Consider the following 12,341-nt stretch of genomic DNA (forward strand, 5'->3'; position numbering starts at 1 on the left):
TGCCAGATTCCCAACATAGCAGAATTAGTAGTGAACTGTAGGTTCAAAGAAATAAAGTTTTTTTCAAAGAAAAAGAAAAAAAAACGTGGAGAGATTGAGAGAAGTTCCTACTGTCTAGCCCCATCCTACACACACACACACACACACACACACACACACACACACACAGAGAGAGAGAGAGAGAGAGAGAGAGAGATACAAGCACATGTACCTTGAATATATACCCACATATATGTGCTCACACAGAAGCATATGTATATAATCATATACACCGTACACACACAAAGAAGAACAAAGCCTAGAGTCATTTTTACATGCTCTCTACTGTATCTATGTGCATCTACCTGCCGGAGAACACTGGACAGAACACAGTGACATTAGAACATGGTGACAGATACAAAAGAAAAAAGCACAGTGCTATTTGACACAACTTGGTGAATGTGACACAGCTTGGCGAAGTCTGTCACTCAAGGGACTTACTTGGTGTATGTCAGATCATAGGCAGACTCTTAATTCATGCAAATAATTTTGGTTATTTAGAAGGCCAGTATGAAACTTTGACACACCTGCAATTCATAGGTAACCACAATATTTGGGACAATATCTAGATTTAATTAATCAATGAGTGAGTCCAACAATTTAGATATCTAAAACCAATTTCAGAATATCAGAAAGAGCCAATTGAAAATTTCAAGAACATAAATTATGGCTAATAATGCATGATACATGAAAACTATCTAGCTTACTGTTGTAAAATAGAACATGCTCACTAAAATCTAAATACTAATAGAACATCTTTAATATTTGGTGTAGATTGGTACTGAAAAAAAACATTGTCTTGTTGGAAATGTAACTATGTGTCTTGGTTTTTTTTTTTGTTTCCAAATCTTAAAGCCTTTTTTATAATTTACTTTATTTTTTATTTTTTGGTTCATTTTAAATATCAACCACAGTTCCCTTACCCTTTCCTTCTCCCCCTTCCCTCCCACTTCCCCTCAAACTTGTCTGGTCCACTACTAAGAAAGGGTAAAGCCTTCCATGGGAAGTCAACAAAGCCTGGTATATTATGATGAGACAGGACCAAGGCCCACCCCTTCCCCATCTACACACATCATGGCTGAAGAAAGTATCCCACCCTATGTAATGGGCTTTAAAAAGCCAACTCATGCACTAGAAATAGATCCTGGTCCCACTGCTAGGGGTTCCGTAAACACACCAGCCTAAAAAGCTGCAGAAAGCCTGGTTTAGTCCTATGCAGAATTCCCAGCTATCAGTCTAGAATGCCTGAGCTCCCACAAGTTTCGGTCAGCTTTCTCTATGGGTTTCCCCAACATGATCTTGATCCCCCCCGCCCCTTGCTCATATAACCCCTTTTCCCTCTCCTCAACTGTAGCTTGGCCTGGTGCTTGGATGTGGGTCTCTGCATCTGCCTACTTCAGTTACTGGATGAAGGTTCTATGAAATTCTGGTTTTAATAACAACTACCTGTGAGAAAATCTTTCTGTACATTGTTCCCCTCCTAAATAAAGACTAGAGTGGTTTTCAATGAGAAATCCAAAGAATCAATCATTTCCAAGGCATTCTCAAGTCTTGGTTGCTGAAATCTGTCTCTTTGAACTATTATGTATTTTTCTGATAACACTATTATTTTGTCAACACAATATTCAGAATGATATGCAGAAATTATTGTGATGTTAGGAAAACAGACATTAAGGAAACATCTGAGCTATTATTCTAAAGTGTCGCCTCTACACATTCTGTGACGGGTTGTAGTGTTGAGGCAGCAGCATTCAGGACAATCTTCCTGCATCTGAAAACCAAGCAGACTTTCAACAGAATGAATTCCAGCCTAAACTATAACCCGAGTCCTGAAATAATACCCAGCTGATGATATGAAAGTTTTATCATGAGCTTTTAAGATGGGTCTAGGAAACTAATTATGCCATTCGAATGTTTCATCATCAGGAACGATTGCTGACAAGGAGCTGAACTCCACAGTTTCTAAATTTCTTATGCCTGTAACAGGGAGCAGAGTTTATAATAGCTCATTTGGAGGAATTGATTCCGGTAGGAGGGGTCAGAAATATCACCTCATATTTACTCTGTCAGAGTCTCTATTACCAGTCTCCAACTCTAGTCATAATTCTGCAAAGAATACATTGGTTTAGTTGAGCTGGAAAGTGTATTGCCTGGGATTTTATAGTTTGTAGTATTACTATTCAGACTTAGGAAGTCTTTATCTTCTGCAGAAGCTCATGAGTTTGGGGTGTAAGGCAGTGATTTATCCCCTTCATATCTTAAATCGTGTGGAGATGAGACTTGTGGCACCTAGTTTAGATAATGACAATTTTCTGGTGAAATTACTTCTTTCAGATATTTTATCCCAGCTTATTCCCCACATTTTAATACCAAAACCAATATGAGGTCTTAAATCCAGTTCCCAAGAGGGAATATTTTTAATAATACAGAAAACAATTTGAGTATATGTCAGATCACCAGACTGTAAGAGAAAGATTTTGACTGCTTTACTTTCTCTGTAGAGGTTTTTTTAAGATATACTTTCAAAATAGAAGATTCTACAGACTGTGTTCTATTTCTTTGTAAAACTACTACATGCAATTAGGAGAAAAAATCACATAACACTTAAGAAATCATTGATTTCTGAAGATCATGAGTAACAGAGCACTCATTATCAAAAGCATCTTACACCTCAGTTTGGTTAATGCATATCCCTTAAAGCTTTTGAGCACAAAAGACTTCAAGAAAATGACACTGGTCAAAACAATAGAATATTTGGGTTAGATTCATTATCCACCTATCTTCAGAAACTCTTTCAGTGCTATTTGTAAATAGTATACAGTAACTTATGATGATATAATTTTAGGATTATTGTAACTAAGACAAGCATTCTATAACATAATTCTCATGAGAGAATGGCTGGTATAATAAAGTATTGGCAAAAATCTATTGTGACATATTTGGCATTTCACACTGTTTATTCCTAGAATAACACTGTCCCAAAGAAAGGAAGACACCCTAAAATCCTTTAAGTTGGACCACTCTCAATTCACCATATCTCCTTACTTTAAGAAAAATAGGACTATAAAGAAAGGGCACAGAGATAAATGCTACACATTTGTACTAAATGATCATCACAAGTAATAATAATCTGTTGTAATACATGTTGAGAAATGAAAAGCAAGCTGCTAAAAATTACAAATCTCCAGGTAGAATGCATTCAACCATCACTGACTCTGCAGATTATAATTTATGCATCAACTGTCTTCTTTGTGGGCTGTGCCCAAAGATGTATGTATGTATGTATTTATGTATGTATGTATGCCCCCAACATAAAATAGCACTTACTAAACATATTATGAATGGTCTTTTTACAATTTTATATTTTAGTAGTTTAATATAGTGTCCTTTGCAGGATAATGGAGGAGTAGGTCTTGGTTCAATGGCACAACAAACCAATGCCCCGGCAATTTGAGCAGTCCAACTTATCCTTCCTCTTGTGTATGATAATTATTACTGAGTACTTCCATTCCATGGGAATCACTTCGTGTTCACATATCTTTCTGAAGAGTCTGAGAAGCACCTCAGCCCCTGAGCCTTCTATAGCCACCGCCAACCCCTCCGTCGTAGTGTTATCCACTCCTGGGGCCCTCCTGCATTTTGCTCTCTTGATAGCTTCCTCTGTCTTGCTTCTGTCAATATTTAATATTTCCTCATCTCTCTGGTGTTGAAGTGGCTGTTGAAGTGTTTCTCATCGTAGTCTACATTCACAACATTAGGGTCATTGTATTGGATGTCAAAGTATTGTCTTTGCTTTACTTCCTCTACTTCTATTAATAAATGACCTTGCCCGTCTTTAATAACCCAAATATGAGGTTCGTATCTGGCAGTTATCCATCTGATAAATTCTGTTACAAGATGTATTTTATTATGGAGTCTAGCCTCTTTGACCTCTTTGCATATACCTTGTATATACAGCTCTCTATGCTTCTTAGCTCTTCTTCTAACATCCCTACACAGATAGTTAAGGTTTTTTTTTTCTACCTGCGGATTGTCTTTCTATTTGCTCTTTAGATTCCTTCTTTCTTCAGGTTGATCATCTCTGCAGTAAACCATTTTCCTGGTGTTGCCGTTTTTGCATAACCAAGTGTCTCCTTTGAAGCCTCCTGTATAGCTATTTTAATTTTCTCCCATTCACTTTCTATACTTGTAAAGCATTGTTTAATGATTTTCTTTATCTTTCTTTCAGTGTTCATTTATACTCTCTCCATATAACTGGGTCCATCAGTTATTTAGAATGATCTTGCTGTTCATTTTTTTTCTGGCGTGCCTCTCCTAAGTTTTAGTTGAATGTTGGTCATAACAAGTTAGTGATCTGACCCTAAGTCAGCACTAAGAAATGACCAGTTGTTTTTGGATGCTAGATTAGAGTTTTCAATTTTGACTGGGAGGAAATCTCAGTATAAAGGAGGGAAATATTTCAGACATCAAGAGGCAGATAGGGACAGTGAGGGCTGCATTCCAGGTACTAGGAAAGGTTTAGTCACCAAGACACATAATGATAACAAAATTACTATATATAAGACACTTGTCTTGAGCTGCCTTTATTTTCAATGATGCAACCTGGACAATGAAACACTCTCAGAACAGTGGCTGAATGTGTTTGAGATGGTACGTCTCAGGGGGATTCTAGGCATCATACGATGAGACAGGCTGCACAATGATGACATTAAGAAACATCTCCATCTACAGAGAGAAGTAAACTACAGGATACGGCAGCAGTGCTTGAGATACTTCAGCCATTTTATGAAAAGGAATTACGGCAGATACCCCAAAACAGCACTGCTTGAAGTAGTGCACAGGATAAGGCAAAGAGGAAGGCCAAAAAAAATGCTGGATAGATAGCATAAAGGAAGACAATGGAACCTTGGGTATGAGAATAATACAAACATCTAGGGCTGCCCAGGATAGGAACAAATGTAGAACTACCATATGCAGGCTGCCCATGGATGTTTAAGCATTGCCGGGACGTAAATGATTAAATGACTGACTGACTGAATGAATGAATGATACAGTGTTATCACCCAAAGTTCATGCACAAAAACACACAATAGAGTGTCAAATGTAAGTTTCAGTGCAATGGATGGAAGAGATCGGTGAAAGAATGCAAGCCTGGCAACCTGAGTTCTGATTCTGAAATCTGTGCCCCCCCAAAAAAATAGATTCCGTATAGCCCATTAGTAATTTACATAGAAGAACACACTTACTGAGAGTTGTGATGAGAAGAATGAGAAATATCCCAGAAACTGTTTGGCAAGCTAGCCTGAAATTTATTACAAGACAGAAGCAGAGAAACTCTTCCTTAACAAAGTGAAAGGCAAGAACTGACTTGAAAGTTCTCCACCCACGTCCATTGCACACCAATTATTAATAAAACAGTTACAAATGAAAAGTGAAATAGAATGGCATTGATCAATAATCTTATGATTTTATAATGGACTGTGTTCATACTTATCCTTAGCTACCTGTGTCCTGCATGTTGTGGGGTGGAGACATTTGAGATTTATTAAGAATTAATTGAAGATTGACAACTGTATACAATAGCTTCAAGTACATAATAAAAAATTATTGAATGCTAACATGTCTTATGTACTAATCATGTTTTGAAGCCACCCTAAAAGTGATAGCTAATACACATACTTTTCTTTATAGATGATAACTGAAGGTCGCACATTCCACTGCTATTAAATGGAACACTTTACAACATACCTGAGATAAGTGAGTCAATTAAATACCAACGGATTTATAGACAAGGAAAGTAAGCTATAGAAACCAATTAGGAAAACTCCTAAGTGATTAGATGTAATACCCATTATTCAATATATTACATGTGGGAGAACTTCAGACATATAAAATGATCTATCCATTTACCCTTAATGTGAAATTGGGAAAATTTACCGCTAGACACATTACATGCTAATGGGAACTCTCATTACATGTTGCATTATATGTTAAGTGGAGAAATTGTTGTTTTATTTTTACTATTTTCCAATTGAACTGATAGGTAGAGGTATTTAGTTAATATTCAGTACCACAGTCACTATTATAAAGTCATTTATTAGGATTTATGTCATATTCGATTCCTTTTATTTCACTTTCATACACAGACTTTAAGGTGTAGTTAACAGATATTAAGTGAAGCCTAAAAACTTATAAACAGAAATATGAAAGCTTCCTAGCATAATATCTTAGAGTCAAAAATTTCTGTTTTCTCATTGTTGTCAGATAATTTTAATGTTCAGAAGGACTGAAAATAAGTTACTCAGAGCTAGAAGAGCTGGTGCAATAAAGAGAAGCATCATTAGCTCAAGAGTGCCATACACATACGAAGGCTAAATTAATTTATATGCTAAATGTTGTTACAATATCGCATGGTAATGGAGGGAATATAAAAGAAAGACCGCAATTTAAATATTTTGTCGTTTCACTTTCTCATTGCTGTCCACTGCTCTTTACTGAGGTAAAATTATTCCCAGAAAATTAAAGATCCACTCCTCTTTACAGTGAAGTAAAATTATTCCTAGAAAATTAAAGCTCTCCTTTATTTTTTTTTTTACCATTTTCAATATGTATCATGTTATGGCCTGGCATTTAACCCCAAACTATTCTTTCAGATTGTTTTAAAGAATATTTTCTAATGTTTGAACAGTGACAGAGGTTTGGACATCTCCAGTGACATAATGATCCTAAGTATGAACACTGCCCATCTATTATGTTCCTATCATCTGTGTCCTATGCAGCATCCCCTTATCCAGGGTTGGTAATATGGTCCAATACTTTCACATCTTTGCCTTATTTTAAAACAGTTCCCAATTTGATGCTATGAAAATAATTACAAATATTAAGATGTCCCTAGCAACTATGAAACACATATTTTTCCGTGTCTGCTAACCCATTTACACAGATGATATTAAGTTTTCCTAGTTTGCACTATGCTGAAGCAGGGCCCTTGCTTTATATTTGAGATTCTGTAACAAAAACAATGTTCAAATTGCTGAAGGGAATCATTTATAGCAGCTTTATTCCCTCACATAGTAGAAAATAGCTGAATAAATCACCCAAGCAAATGTGTACTAAACCAAGGACAAGCAGTACGTCTGAGTGATGGAAACAATGTCCTGGGATCCAGAGTTACTTCTCGTCATAATGATTTTTCATATAGGAATTACAACACCTGCCCATTCAGGGGGAATAAAAACAAAGTCATATTTGAACAAACGATTTTGCAATCACATTTATGCCCCTGATTTTTAGTAAAGATGCCAGATGATGGTATGAATTTTTAGTTGAAGAACTTTCTTTTATGAAAAATACACTTTATTTTTTGTTTAAAATCATGAAACTATATGACATTCATTTTTTTCTAAAATAATGATTTTTGTCAAGAGTTAGAGGGTTTTTACTTATGTTCTATTGATATCAATAATGGTACCACTACAATTGTGCTCCAAAGCAAAACATCATTTGTAATCATGAATTATAACTTGCTGAAGTATAAACATTAATTGAAATAATTATGTTTCCTTTTCAAGGTGGACTATAAGATTTTCATATAAACTTAAATACCATGTGCTATCTGGGCCATCATATCTACATTTGGTGATTAGACACATATTCATATAGAAAAAAATTATCTCCTCTGGGCCCAAAGTATTTTGTTATCTCTCACTATATACATGCTTAGAAATATAGATTCATGTCCCTCAGAAATATGCACAGACTTCTTCCATATTATCCTGTAAGATAGATCATGTATTTTTAAAATGTATGAGTAAATACTAATTTACAATTTAGGATTAAATTCAATTTCAATGCACCTACTACTTCTTTTACAGTTGTAATTTTTCAGTTGTTTATAGACTAAATACATGTTTTCTGCAAAATTTATTTGTTGAACTCTAACAGTTAAAGTGATAGGCAGTGGGTGGGACTTTGAGAAGTGCTTAAATCATTAGAATGTTCTTATACAAATGGGACTCATGTTTCTTTAAGATAGGCATTAGCATTCATGCCCCTTCTAGTATATCACGACTTTACACAAACTAGTATATGTGGTGCCATCAAACACTGAGTTTGATTTTGGAGATTTAAGCATCTAAAGTAGTGATAAATGGTGTCTGCCAATTGGGAGACACACATACAGGATAGTATAAGAACTCAGCAGAAAAATCAAGAAAAAGTCTCTTTCTATTTACTCTATAGGATTTGAAAATGTACATTTGGAAAAGATGATACAATATCCATTCACAAATTGTTTTTTCTAAAAATTTCTAAACATGAATTACAAATTGCTTAAGTTTTTGTTTTACATAATTTTTATGCCAATCGTATTTAATTTTTTAATGAAATAACTCCTTTTTGATTCTTTGGTTTTTTTTTGATTTTTTTGATTTTTTTCTGTTCACATTTTCTAAATATTGGTCTTGAATTTAGCATTTATTACCATGTATTGATTTTAGGATTTTGGCCTGTAGTTTTCTTTTTTGTTATTGTGTCTTGGCCTGGTTTTGTATTATGGTAATATCAGCTTCTTTAAAAGAGTTTGAAATAATTTTTAATTTTTGAATAATTTAAGAATTTTCTGAAAGAAAGAAAAACACATGATCACCTCACTAGATGCAGAAAAGGCCTTTGAAAATCCCACACCCGGTTCCACATGACCCTGCCTCCCCCAAGCCTGCCCTATTGTCTGGGAAGTCCTTGGCCCAGGAACAATTCCTGCTCCTGAACTGAGGCTTTCCACCAAGAGGGGTGAGTGTCTGCCTGCCTGGAAGAAGGTACCTGGCAGGGAATGCAGGGCACGTCCTGCTCCTGCTGCAGGGGCTTCTTTGTTCCACACAACCCATCAAAATACTATCCACGAATGACTGTTTAACAATACCAGGTTCAAATCAATAACTTCATGCATGACCATCAATCTAAAAAGCATCTGTGCAATTAGTGTTGGGTTTGTATGATAGTTTTGCCCTCCTAGTACTTGTAGAGTTAATACAGGTGAAATAGGAGTTACTGAAATCCAGGTAAATGAAAAGTATACTTGGATAAATCTTGATTACTAAAGATATCATATTGCATGTAATTTTAATTTCCAACTGTTTTTCTACACAATTTTTCTTTTCTCTTTGCCTGTGTTCTTTGCAAATCATCTCTATTGTCCCTTTTCATTTTTCTTTGCAAAATGTCATTAGAACAAATATTCACATTACAGAAGGGGGAAGCTAGAGTGATGATTTGCCTCTAGTACTGATTATTAATCATACTATTTCAGATTTCAATCATGAAGTTTATGTCACTCTGACTTGAACATCTGATACCCACAAACAAGCCAGATATGTTGAAATAATTACCTGTCTTCATCAAATATGAAGGAATATGAGAATATGTAATTGTCAGGACTATTCAGTGCCTTCAGAGAGGCTATATTTAATGGGCACAGACTGATTTACTCACATGCATGATCTTAAATTTTAGAAGCTGTATTTTTCATGAATGAAAAGGAGCTAAAATGATTAATAAGTGCCCAAATATGTGTAGACATATCTTTAATAATAAATAATCAATATCAAGTTGCTATGGCAAGAACACAGATAAATAATTAAGTGTGATTTCATCCTAGAAGTATGCTTTGAGGAATATTTCACAACTAGGTCATGAAAATAGGTCAGTATCAACCAAGAAACAGGAGAGTTCTTTTAAAATGCAATAGCATTTTGGTAAGATTAGAAAATACATAATTTTTCCCTATCATGAAATAGTCATAATTTAATTTACCAATCTCAAAGACTTATATGATTTTATTTATCTCTCTTAATATTTGAGAAAGGCAATGTTGGATGGTTCACAGAAAATGATTTAAAAATAATTTTTTAAATATCCAGAATATTGTATTCAGTAAAAGGCATACCTATATACAAGTGGCAAGATATATTGTGAAACAGCTACTTTCCAATAAATTTTAAAAAGATGTAAAGAAAGAGAAGCTATGTCTATGACTCTGTTAGGTTTGCTTTTATATTTACCTGTTTGTTTTTGGAGGAGTTTTATAATTATTTTTGCTTCCTTGACATAAGTTTTACTCATACTGTTACTGTCTGAGATTTAGCAACTAGGTATCTGTGAAACAAGTGAGTAACTATATATATAATTAGCAATCTACAAACACACCCAATAATTAGCTTGTAATGAAGAATAGGTACTATTGCATTTCCTTGAGCACACTTAAACAAAAATTTATTACATGTGATGCCAAAAGCACAATTAAAAATTAATTTCAGCTCATAAACTTCATAAAATTTTTCTGTGAAATTCACATTTAAAGAAATAAAAAGACAAGCTCCATAACGAATGAACATACTGACTATATAAAGAAAATAAATTGGTAGGAAGTGGTGTGAACTGGAAACGTTAAAGCTAAATATCAAACATTAATCAAAAAGAACCTGTCTTACTTCTCAACTGGCTAGAACAGATTTACTATGGTTGTCAATACCTGATAAGAGAATATTCTATGTGTAAATATATATATATATATATGTGTGTGTGTGTGTGTGTGTGTGTGTGTGTGTGTGTGTGTGTGTGTGCAGGAGATAAACATTCCCCAGTATAGGAAGTTATTTCATGTTCATTTTCTCTCATTAAAAAAATTATCTGTTCTTTGGGGCTTTTATAGGTGTTTTGATCATATTCACCCATATTACCCAGTTCTTTCTAGATTTATACCCATTCTGCTGTGATCCAAATCTGTGGTCTTGTCTTTCCCCATCAAGGCCAATATGTGCTTCCCAAATACTCACAGACAGACAGGCTTCCACTGGAGCATAACAGACTTCTCAAGGACTACACTCTTGGCAAAAACAAACGCTTTCTCTACCTGCAGGCTGCAATTACTGGTATTCCCTTGACTAGGGATGCAACTTGATATCTGACTAGTGTCACCAGGATGATCTGGTTTAGGCTGGCACAGTTCTAGTGCATGCTATTACAACAACTACAGCATCATACACATTCCTCCCTTTTTCTTGCTTGTACACTCTATTCTCCCCAATATTAAAAATGATCCCTTAGTCTTTGGAGTAGTGTGTGGTGTATAGACAGTCCATTTGTGGGGTTAGCAAGAAACATGACTCTAGAAAATTTCCCAGGAATCAACGAAGATGACCCCAGCTAAGACCATAAGCAATAGAGGAGAGGGCTCACCAACTGGCATTGTCCTGTAATAAGACTGATGATTATTTTAAATATTTCCATATAACGTTTATCCAGCAACTGATGGAAATATAGGCAGAGATCTGCATTGGAGCAGTGGACTGAGCTCCTAAAGTCTAGTTGAAGAGTGGAGAATGTGAACAGAAAGGAAAAGACCATGGGGAACACCCACTAAAACAGTCTTCCTGAGTCAATGGGAGCTCAACAACTCCAGCTGGACAGGGAATAAAACAACATAGGTCTAAACTAGTCCCTCTGTGGTATAGGAGGTCTTTCTGTATTTGTGTTGCTTTCATTGGTTGAATAAAGAAACTGCCTTGGCCTTTTGGTAGGGCAGCAATTAGGTGGATGGAGGAGACAGAACAGAATGCTGGGAAGGACAGACAGGAAGATGCAATAAAACTTCTGTCTGAGACTGACACTGGTTAGGATCTTTTCCAATAAGCCACGACCTCGTGGTGAACACAGAATGGTAGAAATGGGTTAGATCAGGATGTAAGAGTTAGAAAATAAGAGGCTAGATATAATGGGCCAGGTAATAATTTAATTAATACAATTTTGGTGTGGTTATTTCAGGGGTTAAGCTAGCAGGGTGGTGGGATGCAATCTGTTCCTCTTGCTATACCTCTGAATGTGGATGACAGTTGTATAGCTAGGGCAGATTACAGGGCCACTGGCAGTGTCACTAGGATTTATCCCTACTCCTTGTACTGACTTTTTGGAACCTATTCTCTTTGAATGGATACCTTGTTCTGCTAGATATATTAAGGAGGATCTTAGACTTTCTCTGAAGCAATGAATGTTTCTCTGAGGAGAGGATGAGCGGTGGGATAAGGATCTAAGTGAGGATAATAGGAGGAGGGTAGGGAGGGGGAACTGTATTAATATGTTAACTTTAAAAAGATGGTTTAATTTCTTTTTAAAAAATAATTTAAAAAAGAAATTAATTTTAAGTGTGACTTATTCTGTGTTGCTAAATTATGCTGATGTTCTTAAAACAACAATATATGCTGCATATGTATATGTAGATGTGTGCATGTCCCTATGTGTGTTCATAA

Source organism: Myodes glareolus, chromosome 16, assembly GCF_982192425.1.
Source record: "Myodes glareolus chromosome 16, mMyoGla1.1, whole genome shotgun sequence".
NCBI lineage: Eukaryota > Metazoa > Chordata > Mammalia > Rodentia > Cricetidae > Myodes > Myodes glareolus.